Source organism: Rhea pennata, chromosome 2, assembly GCF_028389875.1.
Source record: "Rhea pennata isolate bPtePen1 chromosome 2, bPtePen1.pri, whole genome shotgun sequence".
Lineage (NCBI taxonomy): Eukaryota > Metazoa > Chordata > Aves > Rheiformes > Rheidae > Rhea > Rhea pennata.
In genome coordinates this window covers 120,991,113-121,006,380 of record NC_084664.1, presented here as the reverse complement: position 1 = coordinate 121,006,380, position 15,268 = coordinate 120,991,113, and positions in this window count along the sequence as shown.

Sequence of the window (15,268 nt, the reverse complement as noted above, 5' to 3'; positions counted from 1 at the left end):
TTGAACATATCCTTGTCCTTGTGCATATGCTGGGATCCCAGTGGCCACTGAATAATTTTTAAACAGATCTTAGTGACATCCCAGTATCTAAATCAGCATCTAGGGAACCACTGCTCCTATATATAGGCAGAACATGCAACTGGTGTGGAAACTGGTGTAGCTAAAGAGCAGAGCTGTATAATAAGGAAAGAACAGGAATAGCTCTTACCTTTCAGTCTCAAAAGAGTGGTAGTTATAAGAGACAAATAACTCTTAAAACTTCTTTCTTTTTAAACATCTATTCTTCTATGATGTGCAAATTTGTTTATTTAGATTGCCTTAAAATTCCAGATGACTGATGGGAACATATACAATTCATAAGCCGTTTAGAAAATCACTTGATCCAGAGGTTTCTAAGACATCACTCACAGCTTCCTTCTAATATTTCTAAGTATTGGTGAATTCTGTAGGTTATTTTTCTTGATTTTGAACTTTTTATATATGCACACACTTACAGAATCAAACCAAAACTATCATCTCATTTGTTCAATATTTAAACATCATTCAAAATTACAGAGATAGTGCTTTGACCAAGATAGGAACCAATGTGATCTGAGGTGACGCGATTATTTCTTTGATTTAATAGACCTTTCTTTTAAAAATCTTTCTATATGCGTTTGCTTCACCATGGGAATAGCTTTTGCAAGAACTTGGCAAAACAATTAATAGATATTACTGTATTTTGTTTGTACAGCTTCTAGTACACATATTCTTTGCAGTGTTATAATATATTTTATGCAGCTTTTAGAACACTTATGTACATTTTGTTTATCTTTCCAAGATGAAAAAGTCATTTAAATGTAACAGCAATACTTAAAATAATAATCACCAAGCTAATTTTTAGAAGTCATTCATTTCTCTATTTCAAAAGTAACTTTAGCTGACTAAGATATAGTTCTAATAGAAATCTAAAAATATTTTAAATGTTTTGCTCCAACATGGTGGACATTATGGCATCATTAAAGTAATCATCTGAGGAAGAAGACTATACAAAACATATATACTCCATGTCTTAAAGGTTTACCTGGCTTTTACATTTGAACCATACAAGTTACTTCCAAGCCTCTTTTACTAGTAATGAATATATAGAATCACAGAAGCACGGAGCATTTGAGGTTGGAAGGGACCTCTGCAGATCATCCAGTCTGGGCTCCCTCTAGCCAGGTTTGAATATTTCCAAAGATGGAGTCTCCCTCACAGAAAAGTAGTGTTTTCTTATGTTCATATGGAGTTTCCTGTGTTTCAGTTTGTTCATTACCTCTTAAACTGTCACTAGGTACCACTGAAAAGAGTCCAATTACATCTTATTTACATCCTCCCATCATATATTTATAAAAATTGATAAGATCTTTCTGAATCTTCTCTTTTTCAGTCTCAACTCTTTCAGCATCTCCTCATACCACCACCTAGCTTCCAACACTACTTTAAGCCTTGAGGATTCCTTATTTATATTATATTATATTACATTACATTATAATGGATCTCTAAGGGCCATGGAAATATACTAAATCAGGTAACTCAAAAGACAGCAAATAATGACATTCAAACTTCAAAAAATATTAAGAGATTTAATCTCAAACTATCTATACAAGCTATCTATAGATACTAAATTCTGTATATACTAACTACTAGATAAGAACTGCTAGTACCTACTTTCTCCACATACTAACTTTTGAGTACTTAAGCTTTTGCATGAAATGGTTAAGAGATGATAAAAAGTAGTAACTCGAAAGCAACTAATGGAGCTCTGCAAACGCATTTTTTAAAAAGTGTGGAAGCCTTGCTTAACATACTTGATAACATGCTTAGCTAAATCCAGTCACTGCTTATCAAACAGTTCTTGTTAATCCATTGACTGGTCAACTTGACCTGGCAGAATTTGTTATTTTATTTGGTTCTCAGACAGAATGCAGATTATTTTTTTCTATTCTCAGTGGAGCTACACTAGAGAAAAATGTGATCCCAGGAGAACATATAAAATAGGTGGAGAAGAAAAGTACAGGGATTTCAAGGAAAAATAAAAATCAGACTTCAGCAGTCAGAAAGGGCATGCAGAGCTCTCAGTAAACAAGAAAGAGTTTTATTGTGAAATATTACTTGTTATTTAAAGCAATACATGGACTTTGGGACTGGCATGTACATAGTCCATAGACAGTGACAAAATCCGGTATATCACTGTCAAAAAATAAAGTAAGCTATTTCAGGTGAGGGGCTAGGAAAAATGATGAGCCTTGATGAAAATATCCCCAGGTCATGTGTCTTTATTATTTATAGAATGAATATTCCAAAGAATGAAAGACGTTACCAAGACATTAACAGAACTTGTGGTATGCACGTGTAGATTCATTAGTAAAACATAAAGGTACAGAAAGTCACAAAACTGATGAAATGCTCAAATTTTACTACAAAATATCAATAAAAGAGTCTGAAAGATGCGTTAGAAGATCTAATAAACCATTTATTTTTGGAATAGGCTATTAAATCCATCAACAGAGAAAAAATTTTGATTAGTAATCACGGAATAAAGAGAGATCAGAGTGGTAACTAAATAACAAAGTTCCTTGTAGAATATGTGAAAATTCTGCTTCAAGCTAAGGAATAATGTATTGAACAGGTAGATCATCTCAAACCAGCTCATACATCATCTTATTTTGCATACAGTAGGTGTGTCAAACCATGAGTGTAATTCATTCCCAACTATTGCTGAAGCTACAGATATTCTGGTGTTCTGTGCTAGGTTCAGTATAATATATCTTGCCACAAATATTTTTAAGTGTGGCATCTTTTTTAATGACATCCTAACAGCAGATTATTTGAAAATCCATTAAGTAGGCTTCTCCAACTCCTCTTCCTAATCAAAATGATGTCATATGAAACCTCTAACAAGATATAATGTAGAAAGAATTTATTTTCCCTAGTTTTGAGCTGAGATATGAATCTTTCAATTCATGTGAACAAGCCACCTATAAAGAAATAAAATTTGTTTATCAGGATCTGAATATCTGAAATAGCAGCCACCTAGCAATACTCTATGTGATCGGCTTCCATTTCAGTATGATCGGTCCATTTATGTACAGTACTCTTGACTTCCAATTCCTTTCTTTGAGGATCACTCATGTGAGCCTAAAGGTTTTCCCTGCATCTCTCACTGTTTATGTAGGTACATGTGCTGGGATGCACACACAAGCAGAACATTTTCCCTCTCCAGATCTTTCTCCACAGTAGTTCTCCATTTACCCACTAATTTCTCAGCCTTAATTTCCTGCCATTCCCCATTGTCTGAGAATCTATTAGCCCCAGCAACACAGCACTAGTCCCAAACAAAAACAATAAAAACAGAGAAATCTACTTATATTTATTTATTTTTCTCTCTTACTGAATATCTTACTCGCTCACAAAATACTATTTGTGTCACTCTTATTTTAGGCAGATATAAACTAACATTTAAGTTCTTAACATGAGTGTCCCCTCTGTCAAGCATACCCACTTGCTTTGATCTGGGTTCAGACCTACAACTTAGAGCAAGAAGTATGGAATAGATTAACGTACTTTTTAGTTATTAAGAAAGGAATGCAATAATCCTAAGAAATAATAACATTCAGATAAATATTTACTACTGCTTTTACACTTGTCATATCCTAACCAAGCATCCTGCTATACTGTAAAAATTTATCTCGTGCTTATAGCAAGTGCAGCTGGTCCATGTAGAACTCATAGCTGCCAGTCAGCATTTATGTTAAAATCACCTGACATCTTCTCTAACTCATTCCCATTTAAAAGTTTCCTTCCTAATCTTGTAGACCTTTTCAGGGTTTTCAGTTTATCTGCTTCCTAATCCCTTGTCTTTGGTCCTGTAGATTGTTTGAGTTTGATTCTCATGTACACTGAGATTTTCATTTCTCGTTGATGTTAGTAGGCTGAAGATACTCTGCATTTCTGAATAGTAGGCTAAACAAACTTCATAAATGTTCATGTTATGTATGAATGCTCATCTTATTTTGTAAATTATTCAGTAATATCTTTAGCAGCTCTTGTTTATCTACAAAGCATAAACTATATTTCCAATTTCTTACGTTTGATGAAGTCAAATTAATTAGCCATAGATAGTATATTTCTATCTGACTTTCTGCCATTGCCTTTCATAAGTAAGTATTATCCTGCTTTGCTGTGTGTTTCATTCAGTTCAGCAGTCAAAGCCGTGGTGGTGTTCTAGAAGACACAGATGATATTGATGTTTCTCTCTCATTTACCAAAAGAAAAACACTATAGTAAGAGTTATTATTCATTTCTAAGAATGGAAGAAAATAGGGCTAGGATACTTTGAGGTTGATTTTGCCAAAAAGGGGAAAAATATATCAAAACTAAATTTTAATCTGGGTTATTCACAGCACATACATAGCATTTAGAATGCAACTCCATAAGCTTTGACCTTACTCTTTATTGTTGTGATATACTGTATCATTACTTTATTGGCATTATTTTATTGGATTTTAAGATGCCATTATGCTGCTTTTGGCTGTCTTATTGCCTCAAGTAGCGTAAGCCACATTACTTTCAGTGGATTTTTGCAGTTTAATTAGTATGCTGCTGTGCTGTTTTAGTGGCATGCTGCTATGGTGCCTTTAATTGAAATCTTTCTCTTATGACTACAATAATTATATCACCCTGATGCCTCTAATCTTGCACCATTATATAGCATGCAGCAGTGCTGCATTAACTCCTTGATATTAATCGTTTGGATTAGCACCAAGGGAAAACCGACAAGTAAGAAACATACTGGTTCTCCATCTGGAGTATTTTCTCTTCTCTCAGTTCATTTCTAAAACGATTAATGTATGTCAGTGCCATACTCAAAGATACCAACATAGGCACCTTTATGTTACAGCTGTACTTTTAAAAACTCTGGGATACGTTATCTTGTCTTTCCTCAAACCTAGGGTATCTCGTGGTGAAAGATTTTTATTAATTGTAAAAAATGTCCCCTTTTCTCCATCTTTTTGTTTCAGTCTTATGGGCTTGCAACTGGATGCAAATTGATCTGGATTAGGCCTTTTAATTATAGAAAATACTAAATAATTTGTAGGAGAGATGACAAATCCTTTGACTGTTGCTCTGAGATATTCTTGTATTTATTTTAATGTACTACTAATGTAAAAAAAAAAAAAAAGCATGAGAGAGAAAAAAGAAAAAGAAAAAAATAAGTCATGCTTTTTATGGAACCAGCAGCTGAGGACAGGGATTAATGCCACCTGATACAGTGAAAGTGCATGCACTATTTTAGATTAATGCAGTGCAGGAGAGTTTGAGGAGACTCATCCTACTTCTGAATACTGATGTTTCTACTTTCTACTTTCTATCTTCACTGAACTATTTCATGCTGAGGAGTGCAATAGATAGTGGGACATCTGGGCATGAATGAAATTCAGCTGGTTAAAAGTACATCACGATAAAGCTGAAGGTGATATTGTTATGTTGGAGCATGCAACAGGAAGATACAGCAATGCTGATATCTTTTGCTTTGATTAAGGGGTGTCTGCTCATTTTTTATTACTAGCTGCAAGAGTGGCAACGCCTTGAATCTCCAGCTTAAGCTGGATGGTTACAGTTCAGGTATATGTCTTCTCCTGCAAACACATTGTAACTTTCTGTTTCAGGTCTGAAGTTCCATGTTAAAGCAACCATGTCTTTTTTATCAACAGGATAGATGGCTAACCTAAAGCTCTAAACAAACTTAGTTTGTCCCTTTATGGTAGCACTGTTTAATATGAAACAAGTTCAGAGTTTGTAACACCACTTATCTTGGTGGTGATTATACACCTTTGGAATGATCCCTCCTTTTCTGAACCAAGATCTGAAGCAGTAGAAACTGGTTCACACCTTATTCATATTTCATAACTCCTATATGCTTTCTTTAAAAAAAGTATTGAGGAGGTCAATTTTGGCTTTAGATAGAGGTCTTATGGGTTCAAGTTGCTTTTAAAACAAACAGCAAATATACAACCCTCTCCCCACCGCCAGCTTTGATTAAGCTAACAATCATGAAGGCAGATAAAGAGCTTGGTGGCAGATCCTTGGTTATTTGGGAAGTAATAAATCATCAAGGAATAATGTATTTTTAACTCCTTGTACTAGGTCCTGAAACAGCTCCTGTCAGGTTATATGATAAAGGCTTGTCTTTACCAACACAGAGGAGCCAGAGGCACACTGACAAATGAGGGAAGACCAATAACCTGGTCAGAGAAATAAAGCCTCTGCCTCACACATTCCAGGGCTGTCCCAGGAGGGCCAGCACCTCAGGGTCTGGGAGGATGACATCCTGCAGGAAGAGTCAAACCTTTCTGACTGACAGAGCATAGGACACATTATGGGGTGCAGGGAAGAAAAAATTGGGTATTGTAAAAGATTTACTATAGGATGTTTAGGGGAACAACCAAAGGTGGGGAAGGGGAGGGATCAGGGTGATTTGGGGACAAACAAGTATGGGAAAATAGAAGGATAATGGGGATAAACAGGGTTAGTCCCATGTAAACAGGTTGCTGCTCAGGGCACTTGTCTGGCTGTGCCCAGCAGCTGATCACCACATCATTGTCTTCTAATCAAACTCCATTTCTGTTTTCCTGGGTGAAGGGAATCTATTCTGTGTGCATGTACCAGTAACTGAAGCAGAGACCATGAGTAACAGGAGACTGTGTGTCTGGAGCCAACAGCTGAGGAGACTGGTCTGTGCTCATACTGTGTGGGTACCAATGACAAGCATGTGATTGCTAGTGAATACAAGCTGGAATCGCCAGCAAGTAGCAAAAGGCCTGGCAGCCACATACGTATATCCATCTCTGAATGAGACAACTGGAGGAGCTGGCACCTAGAGGGCCTGGCAGCCACATACATATATCCGTCTGAATGAGACAACTGGAGGAGCTGGCGCCTAGAGGGACCTTGTCATCCAGTCAACCATGAAGTCAGGCCAGCTGAGATATCCCTTTGCATGTGCATGTGTCTGTGTGTGAGACAAGTCAAGTGGAGACCGGAGGATCCAAGGGCCACACTAGGTAGACTGAGTGTCTGAGGCCAGTTACTGGAAGGATCCGATGAGTTAGAGTATGTGCATGTGTGTGTGTGAAGGTGCGCGAGTACCAGCAGCTGGACTGGGGCTATGGTGACCTAGGTTTTGGGGTGACCTAGGATCCAGGGGCCAGTTATACAATAGACTGAATGTCTAGGCCAGATACTGTATATATGTATATATTTTCCACTAACACTTCCTACCAACAAACCTTCATCTTGATCAGCCAGAGGGGAACAGGATGAGGTCATTGATGGTGTTTGTGTTTGTGTGCATATTGTACACTTCTTCATGTGCTAATCTGTGTGGCAAGCTATGTGTATATAGGTGTACTGTATGGGTTTTTTTTTTTTTTTTTTTTTTTTTCCTTTTGGGAATATCTGCTCTTTTTCACTGCTGGCTGGATCTGGGGACATAGAGCTGTGGTAGCTTTTCCATTCTCCCTTTTCTCCCCCAAACGTATGACTGACTGTTTAATTAAGTAGTGGCTGCTTGCCCCTTGCAAGAATTAGCTGGAATAATTCACTGTCTTTCACCGAGAGGAGACACCACTGGTAGCAGCAACTGAGTCAGTGGATTGAGGCTGAAATTTCCTCCATCGTTCCAATTGCAACCTTCTCTCTTTGTGATATAGGGGGTAGTCATTAAGCGTATTCCCTGTGACAGATTCTAATAGTCGTTCATCCCTTGAGTTGCAGACAGTATATAACCAAAAGCATCTAAGGATATTCTTTTAAAATTGCTATTTGTAGAAAAGCTAACTTAAATGAAGAATATATTTTAAAATATGGTTTCATTATGTCAGATAAATACAATCAAGATAAAAGATCTTTACTATTTTATAGAAACTTCGTATTTATTTTAACACGTTCTCTCAGCAGTACTACCCATCCTCCTAGGGCATTTAGAATAGCTGTATGCTCCATATTTATTTTAAAATATTTTGCAAAGAGCATCTAGTTAAGAGTATTGGACTGTCTTAGAGTTATTATGTAAAGAAGTTAAGATAGAAGTGCTAAAACTGAATTCAGGCAAATGCGGACCTGAGGCTTACACATCAAATCAAAGCACGTGAGGGTGTGTGTCCCATTTACTCTTGTTTCTTTTCCTGCTTCCTCTCTCTTCAGCACTTTTACCTGCTGTTAGCAGCAACAATATAGTTAATTTTATTTGTTCTAAAGTTAATGATGTAACTTAGATGTAGGTCTGTGATTTTATAGGTTTTCTAATTATTTTTCTAATTATTCTTTAATTGTTTTCATGTGCTTGGGCTAGAGATCTGTTATTAAGACAGTATGGCTGTTTTAGTGCTAAAGTAGATCTGGTCAATGTTACTAGTAGGGCAAACATTTCATCCTTACAATAGTACCTCTTATGGAGAACTCAGATACAGTTAAAAATCGATTACTGTACATTTGACTTTAAGAACAACTACAATGACTTCATTTATTTCAAAGCAGAAAGAGAGAAGGAGCATTTCTACCACCCCATAATAACTCAGATTGACACATTCTTTTTCTCACATGGTGTTCACCTTGTTCTTTAGTTTAAATGACATCAGGTGAGGCTGAGGAAATCTTCAGCACTTGAAAGGTCATTGGCAGCATCCACTAAAAGAGGGTTTATTTTCACTATGTAATAGATTTTGAGTCAAGCTCAATAAAAGGATCAAAGATACCTTCAATATAAAACATTTTAATACACCTCACAAGATATAACTACACATATGCATACGTACACACTAGAAACACTACCAAATATTTCTATTTCAATGGATAAATATATAGTTATATTCAGATGTTTATATGCTTGTACTGGATGTACTTCTGCCTATATGAAAAAATAAATATGTATAAACATATAATCTTATAATGTGAGTTTACTTATAAATATACTTATAAACTGAAATATATTTCAGTCTGTGTGTGTGTGTGTGTGTGTACATCTGCACACATGGGCCTGGATAACATGCTCCACGTATTTGATCTACAGATGATAGTAAGACAACATTTCAGATACTTGTCTAAGTGCTAAAAAGAGGATGTGATTTACAGTTGCACTCCAAGCTGATGTTGGAAAAATCTTTCTACATTACATAATTCAATCTGTCCTATGCACATTCCTGCACACACATCACATATATACCATATCACTACCATAAAATGACCACTTTTTACAACTATGATTCCTTCTTCAGAACCTATTCCTGACTGCAATACTGATTTTATGTATTTTTATCAGATGCAGTCCAGAAAGCTGTGGAGTAACTATAAAAACCTAGCATCTGATTCCTACTTGTACAGTTTTCTTTAAATATAAACTATTAAACAGCTTGGGGAAAAATATATATATATATACATACAGCTGTGGTTAGGGATAAACTTTGTTGTTGTGTAATCCTTTTAAAAGATAAATGTATATGCTTTGAAAACTTGAGCATACTAACAGTTTGTATCTTCGTCTTCATTGTGAACTCACAGAAATTGGACTCTGCTACAGAAAATAAATCATTAATAATTCTGATTACCAGTATTGCAACTAATCTAAATTTACTATAGGTAAATTTCTACTTTGAAGTTATATTTGGTTTGAAATAACTCTGTTCAATCTCTTTCAGAACAATTGAAGTGGAAATACAATTGTTCTTCCAACTGCCTCTTGTCGTAAAATTCCAGTTACCTAAGCTAAACAAATGCAGCTGAGAGCTGTTAGATGCATTTACCCAGAGCGTTTCAAAGATCAGAGAGAGAGAAAAAAAATCTGTATATTAAATCAAACTTTTTATTTTACTTGATAATAATAAAAAGTACTATTTTTTCCTCATGAAGTTATCTCCAGAGAGCCCTACTTTCAATCTGTGCATATATAATTTAATGCACTTAGCCTTAGGAGGGGCCACCTTCCACTATAGATGAAGAGCTTGATGCTAGGTCACATGTTAAATAGAGGCATGTACCTCCTCTTCCTTCAGGTCCTGGTTTTTGTCCTGTCAATGGACTTTGGAATCTTTGGTCTAAACTCAGATGCACTTTTCTTAAAATGTTACCACCTGTAGGCTACTGTTACGTTGTTTCTTTGAAAATTCTAAAAACGTGGGGGTAGTTTTGTTCAATTTAGCTTTACTGGAGGTGTATGGTTTTACAGTTAAGAAATAAAGTGTTATTTTTCCTCCCCTTGAGATGCTATTATGGCCACGGGCATCTTGATGTCTAATTTTAAAAGGTACATTTCACAAGAGCACAAAATGCCCCTACCAGAATAACATGTTTTATGCTTATTGTGCCATGTTCCCTTAAGGGGGGATTCTGTTTGTGCATACATTACCCTTTAAGATCTGCAGGAGAGTAAGATGTCTCAAAGTCCTGCTCTGGATAGAATTCTTCTCGGTGTTTGTGGCAAAGACCGGGAGAATCCCTTTACTATACATTATTTTACAGAATAGGAACAGCTGAATGTATATATTAAACTGCAATGCCCCTTACATTTAAGCTGTATTATAATAAAGTATTTGAGGCCTAAGCAACTGGTGCATGCTTGGCATGTGTTAAACATTGCCTTTTTAAAAACATGCAGTATACGTAATATACACTACCTGTGAGTTTATGATGCACTGATCACTGTTTTTTCCCAGGGATGCTCTGTTTCTGGCCGCATTTTAAGGATCAGAAAGAATTTTTCTCCTCTGTTGCAATTGTGGTTGTGCCTAGAATTAAGAAATATTTTACCTTCCCTAAAAAACTCTATTGTTTAAAAAAACTGAACCAAAGAACAATGACTTCATATGAGGAAATGCTTTGGAAATGTCCTGCTCAAGATAGAAAAGGAGGAAAAGACCAGTTTCAAAGCATAAATATGAAAGATAGCATGGATACATGCAGATGAGCTCTTTTGTCAGTGCTCTGAGGTGGCTAGACACTAAATATAAGGTAAAATGATTCCTTCAAGAGAATCTTAGCTTGGACACAATTAGCTATAAAGCTTTCAAATTTTAGCACATTCCCCAACAGGCAGAAGTATAAGAAGAGGAGTTTAGCGAGGTCTGTGCTCATCCGTATTCTTTAAGACCTTGAATACGGCTGAAGAACCTGTTAGTTCAGTAGATTAAAGTATCCCTTGTGCCTTGAAGAACTGCTGCTACAATCTTGCAATGACTGTTCTTTTGGCTTAGCACCACTGGATACCCATCTTTGGGTACAGGAAGAAAGAACCTATGTTTTGCTGGTAAAACCTGTTGATGAAGTAAAAAAAAAAAAGAAGCAGTGGATGAAGATAAAGACATATAGGAGGTACTATGAGCTACTATGTAGACATAGGAAAATAATATAACCCTCAGAAATCCTTTCATGCTTCCACATAGCCTGTGGCTTGAAAGAAATAGAAAATGGGTTGAAAAGAACCATCCTCAGTTTAGGTGTTTCAAAACAGGCATTCGTTTCATTCTCCACTGAATGTAGAATATTCTGCTGCTTCAACTAAAATTAATAAATTTGCATGTTACACTTTGAGATCAATCTGTGTTTATGTACAACTCCCACTTCAATGTTTTAATATATATAAAATTACTTTAAATCTTATTTGCTTCCACCAAGCAGTAATGAAGTTTGGTAGTCTGCCAGTTAACTTTTTGCTTTGATTTTTCCATTTGTCTCCCCCATTTATTACATTTATCACATAATTGCATTAATGATATGACAATGAGTATATAGTTTGTCCTTTATTTTGAAGTCTTTCTTTTTTTCAAGAAAGGTCTAAAAAATCTTATTGTTAATATTACTGCTCCTGCTGATTTTGTTGTTTATGTTATATTTATTGACAAAATTCTGTTTGTTCATTTTAGGCATGGAATAGGTTTTTAGTGTTTGATTAAAAGACTAGTGTATCTTTGAATCTAGCATATTTTAAAATTAAGCTAATTTTTTGGAAAATAAATTCAGTCGGGAGATCTACCCTTGACTTCTGCAAGCTTTTGTGGTTTTCCTATAATTTATTTTATATTTTCATATTTTTGTGGGAGACAGAAGAGTTAATTCTCTTACTCCCATGTCAAATGTTCAACAAAAACATCAGCTGACTTCCTGTGTTAGAGAAACAGTGAAACACCATATTCCAAATGCTGTTTGCTGTTAGTGGCACAAAGTAAAAAAAAAAAAAAAAAAAAAAAAAAAAAAAAAAAAAAGAAGAAGAAGAATTAAAATAATATCTCTATTTGTTAATCTTCTTCTTCAGATATAAAAACCTTATATATTACTTTTAGCAATGATACATAAGGTTTTTTTCCTCATACATTGTGACTTTGAAATTGTCTGTCTCTACAATTAGAATAAAAAGTACTTTCTTGAATATTGTGAAGTCACTTATGAGTTATGTCTTTGAAATATCTGAAGAGAAGTTTGATGCAGATGTAATTGCTATAAATATTGGAGAATATCACACAATACATGGGCAAAATACTACTTTCCATAGTGATTGAAGGTTGGGCAAAAATCCATGTTTTCTATTTAGACTACTTGCATTATAATGCTTGATGCTACTTTCATAAAATGTCTATTACTACCTATACCTGCCTTGTCCTATCTGGCATGTAAATTTTTTGGTTCTACAAATGGATTATGGTCAAAGACACCAAGAATCTATAGGGAAAATCTCTGTTCTAAAAAATACATATTTTAAGAATTGGTGATTCCCAGGACTTTGAACACCTCAGTAAGTTGAGGCTTGCTCCATTAACTGAATCAACAAGATTAAACATTTCCTTCATTATTTATTCCCTTATCTCTACAGCCAGGGACCATACTGAATTAGTCACCATGCTAAACCATACTGGTAGCTCGTGTTCAGTCAGTTATTCACCGTTATCCCTACATCTTTAAACGTGTCATTGATTTCCAAAGTATAGTCCTCCGGTCCTGTGGGATGTACATTTTTTGTAGTTGCCAGATATATAACGATACATTTGTCAGCAATAAAAGGTGTGCTATTTGAATGAGATCAGTTACAGAAGTAATCTATATAATTCAGAAAAAAATAATGTGTCCTCACCATTACTTATCACATCGCCAATTCTTTTACGATCTGTAAGCTGTGCCAGCAAGAACTTAATATTTTGCCAGATTATCAATTTAGATACTGAATAGTTGCAGGAAAACACTTCCCCCAGAACATGGTTTCTGGATAAATTTGATGGTGAACATTTATTAAGAATTGTTATTTTATCTATCTTAATAGAGTAATTATTTTAGAAGGAAGACCTGAGTTGTGTGAAAGTACAATTACAATTTTCAAAAGTGCTGAAGTGATACAGCAGTTAGGTCTAATCTATACATTAAAAAAATCATAAAATATAACCTAACAATACAAATTCCTGCAAGATATAGTTTATAATCACTATTCTGGTTACTTTCAACCTTTTCAGTAAGTCCTAAGTTTCAATTGTCTGTCAGTTTGGATTGGTCTTGTAAGTGCTTAATGTTTCAAAATAGGATATAGGTGTCTAAGTGACATAGGTGACAATGGATATTTTCCTAAAAATATGAAATTTGGTATAGGGATTAGTCTTATGAGTGGCTTGAAATTGGTGCTGATGTGTGAAACAGGGTAAGGGTTTACATGAATTTGTGGTGAATTTTATAACTGATGCTTTTATAACTGTCTGCTTTATATTTTTTGTGGTTCTGCGCATGTGTGTGCAGATTGGAGAAAACTCATAGGGAATTCTGAAATGAATAACAGCCCCCAGGGTATAAAACACAGCCTGAAGGTGTCCTGTCTTTTTCTGTAAGATATGTGAAGATGCATGTGGAAGAAAGCAAGACTTAAAACAGACATAGATGGTAAGAGGTAACCCTTTCTACCTCACTGATTTTACATACATATGTATGTGTCTATGTAATATGTATGTATACATATTACATATACATGTATGTGTAAAAGATGCACTGAACAGAAAGTTCTATCCTTGTCCACAATTAAACATTTTGGAATTTCTGTGTTTTTCATTTTTTCTTTAAAAGTCTTTCAGTGTTTCTACTGCTTTTTCCCTCTCCCCAGGAGTAAATGAAGTGCACAACAGAAAAAGTGCACTTACTCCAAGTCAGGAAATGACAAAGTTAAGGTTACACATGCAACATGAACTCTGCTTCCTTACGTGTACATATTTTGATACGGTCCTTCATTATTTGATCTCATATATTTTCAACTTTCTGTCTGCTGTTTAATTTCATGACAGATCCAAACATACAAATATCAGTGAAACTTTCTGTTACGTTCAGCGCAATCAGAATCAGGTCTTCATTGGGCACTCAGTAAGGCAGGGTTGTAAATATCCTGAATGAACGAGGATACTCTGGAAAAATGTGAATAATCTTGTAAGAGATGCCACGGTTTAAGATCCAGCAGCCTGTGTTCTACACTTCTTCATTATTTGAAAAGGTACTTCAGCTTTCAATGCCTCTCTCTCATGCTGCCCTTGCAAATATTCATTCAAGTATTTCCTGATCTCACCAATGTTCTGAAAATAAATTCATTACTCTTTATGAAGCACTCTGATATTACAGTGATGGCATAGATAGAAACCTATGATGAAAAATAAAAGCTTACTTGCTTCAGGGCTTGGAGGATGTATAGTAAATACAATGTGGAACCACATGTTGAATATGAGGATGAAAAGAAATATCCAGGTGTTGCTTAGTACTTTATGCTTCATATTTACCAGAGGCCTGGGAGAGGGAGAGGAAGAGAGTAAAAGTTATTCTTTTTTTTTTTTTTTTTCCCTAATAACATTCTGATAGCAAATTTGAACATAATGTGTGCAGAGCACAGGACAGAGTTAATGTTGGAAGTATGTTGGAAGTATTATTAACAGCTCTTCAGTTATATTTGCTATGAGATTTATTCAAAACTAAATTAAAATTCTACTTTATCCATATTCTTTTTGAATGGATCTCTTCAGAGTGCAAGAGCCTTTCTGGTGCATAGAGATCTCAACTTATAATGTCTTATGCCAGCAATAATTGATTTGTTCATGTATTTATATACCACAGAAGCATAAATATATTTGGAGATATTTTTGCATATATCATGAACATTCTTCATTAGTGAGCAAATATTTTCAAATAGCACAAATCGCTGGCAAGACGTTAAGGCCTTGTGATATTTTGAACTATTTTC